General features: G+C 41.6%; 1 pseudogene; it reads right to left on the bottom strand.

Annotated features, from left to right (window-relative positions):
* Positions 1 to 207: 207 nt before the first annotated feature.
* Positions 208 to 639, bottom strand: LOC128584262 (translationally-controlled tumor protein-like; annotated as a pseudogene).
* Positions 640 to 2,920: the final 2,281 nt, after the last annotated feature.

Below are 2,920 nucleotides of genomic sequence, written 5' to 3' on the forward strand. Positions count from 1 at the left end.
AACTAAAAGGCAATCTCTTGAATGAATTTAAATGCATTTTATTTTAGACAACCTACATAACATGTTTTTCCTTAAAAACAATGCCTCCACTCCAAATAAATCACAAAATAAATGAAGAGCTCAAGATAATTATCAGTCCCATTTGTTTTAAGTCCTGGTGTTGTATGGATGACAAGCAGCAGCCAGTTATGATGGCAGGTGATAGATTCAAAATAATTGCCAAATTTGTGAACGTATTTCCATTTCTAAACCATCCTTAAAGAAAATCATATTTGGGGTCACACCATCCTCGTGGTAGTCCAGAAGAGCAACCATGCCCTCTGGATTCATGTTTTCAGCAATAAAGAACTGATAGTTTTTGAAATTAGCCAGCATGTGTTTGATATGTTCTGCAGCCCCTGTCATAAAAGGCTTGACTCTTTCTGGTCTCTGTTCTTCAAGTTTGCCTTTGATGGACTTCATGTAATCTTTGATGTACTTCTTGCAGGCTTCTTTTGTGAAACTGTTTCCTGCAAGTGACAGTTCATGACAATACCAACAACAGTGATCCCTTTCAGTACCTGCCCCTTCAGAGCCTTCAGCTGAAGCATTGCCACCAATAAGCAAGTCATCAATGTCACCCTCTGTCCTACTGACCATCTTCCCCTAACCTCCAGGCACAGAGAGTCCATGATCTCTCCTATCTTGTAAATGTTGGAGAACATCTCACTGTGGCTGATGAGGTCCAGGTAGATAATCATGATAGCAGCTGAAGGGAGATGGTGGTGGTGCTTGCTTTGCAGGAAGGAGCCCAGAACTCAGAGGAGCACGGTGGAGCCCAGTGGCACTCAGACCTGGCACTGGGTGGGGAGGGAGGGGGAGCTGGGCAGAAAAGTTTAAGTAGAAAAAGATCTTATAGATGAGTTAGTCAACCCATTCACTTTGTCACAAGGAAACACAAACAAAGTAAATGTTATGAAGATCGCACAGCAAGTTATTGTAAAAGCCAAGACTGAAACACAGATCTACTGATCACAGCAGACCAAGGTTCCATCCTATGTCTGGTTACAACTCGCTGAGGTTTTAATTTTTTTTCAAATGAGTTCTTCATTCTTTCTAAATTAAAAGAAAACTGAAGTGACATTAGAATTTTTTGAAGGGGGTTGAAAATGTGGCAGATTCGAGTGGTAAATTCACTGGCATAAAACATATATAGAAGCTTTTTTTGTTGTTCAATATACAAAATGCGTGTTTTTTTCTTAAGTCTTAGTTGCCATATCAACCACCTTTCCTTGTAGTTTAAAATGGGAATTTCAAAGCCTGTCTTAAATAAAATTTTAAAACAATGAGAATATAAATGTCTTAACACAATAAGAAAATGCCATGAAGGTTATGTTAACCAGTTTGATGAAAACATTTCAAATCATATATAAAACCAGTACTTTGTACCCCATGATTGCATTAATGTACACAGCTATGATTTAATAAATATATATATAATTTTAAAAATGTAAGCATTTGTCAGCATACCATGAAATCTTTCAATTGAAATTTCAAAGTAAGAACCAGAGCAAAAGGAAACAACCTCTCTCAAGTACTGTCCCCTGACACTTTGCCCAACCTGTCCTGAACTTGAACCCCCATGATGTCCAGAACTGATCAATCTCCAGCAGGTGGGTAGGGGAGGGTGACTGGCCACTGTCCAAGGCTAGAAGAGCCACACCCTGGCCCAAGCTCTTCACAAGCTTCTCCTCCCACATTCACATCTACTGTTACCCCCACTTCTCCAGTGATCACACTGAGCCTCAGAGGCTAAGAACCTTGCCCGGATGTCACATGTAAGAAATAAGAGGTGCAACTGGAATTTGAGCCGAGGTTTCTTGATTTTAGTTTCTGTGCTTTTTTCAATACAAAATGCTCCTGAGTTTTCAAGGAGATTACAGCTGATTGTCTACCTTCAGGGAGGTTACAACTGGTTAAGGAGAAAAGAAAAAACTGTCCATCTAAATATCAGTAAAATTACAGATATGTAAATGAATAAAAATGCAAGTGAAATTATAATGTTATTAAGATCACAGAACACTAAATATAAAATATAGAAAGAGTCTAGTAAATACTTGTAGGAGGCAGAAAGAAAATGAGAGAGGAAGGAAAACCCTCAAAATCAAGGAGTCTAAACCCTTGTTCAAGTGCAGTGGTTAGACCTGTGCCCTTGTTCAAGTGCAGCAATAAGGGAGTCACCTGCAACCCTGTTAGGAATGCAGACTCCTGGGCCCCACTCGAGTCCTGCTGAGTCAGAACCTGCACCCTAACAAATCCCCAGGTGACATGCTTGCATGTGAAGGTCTGTGAAGCCTGATCTATCACAAGCACCAAACAGAAAACCCCATCAGAATTCCAAAAAGGGAGACAGTGGGAGGAGGCTGGGATGAGGACAGTGTACAACTTGGAGGTGGCAGAACTTGAGTTAATCTTCTACGAGACTCTGGGTAGAACTCCTGCAAGGAGATGTTTAGAATCCTTCTCAACAGCAGGAGCAAGGGAAATGTATGAGGAAGAGGAGACAAGCGGGAAGTGAGGCAGTTCAGGAGCAGAGAGCAACCATTCTACCCAAGGCCAGGGATGCCTAGAGAAGGAGGTTTGGAATTTTCCTCTCCATGCCCTGGGTTCACATATTCCCATGTAAAGCATTTCAATTTTCAAAAAGAAAGAAAGTTGTTAAAATGAGGCCTTACATTTGACACTGGAAAAGACAGGTGCTATGGGGCTAAAAGACAGCTGGAATCCCCCAACACACCTGTGCTGACTCAGCCACCTGAGATCCAGCCACCGAGCAAGTAGCCTCACTGTGCTCCAGCATGCTGGGGCCTAGACACCACCCGGGGCTCTAGCTACATGCACTGGCAAATCACTTGTTGAGGCTTCTGTGTTCTGCAGATTC

Source organism: Nycticebus coucang, chromosome 4, assembly GCF_027406575.1.
Source record: "Nycticebus coucang isolate mNycCou1 chromosome 4, mNycCou1.pri, whole genome shotgun sequence".
NCBI lineage: Eukaryota > Metazoa > Chordata > Mammalia > Primates > Lorisidae > Nycticebus > Nycticebus coucang.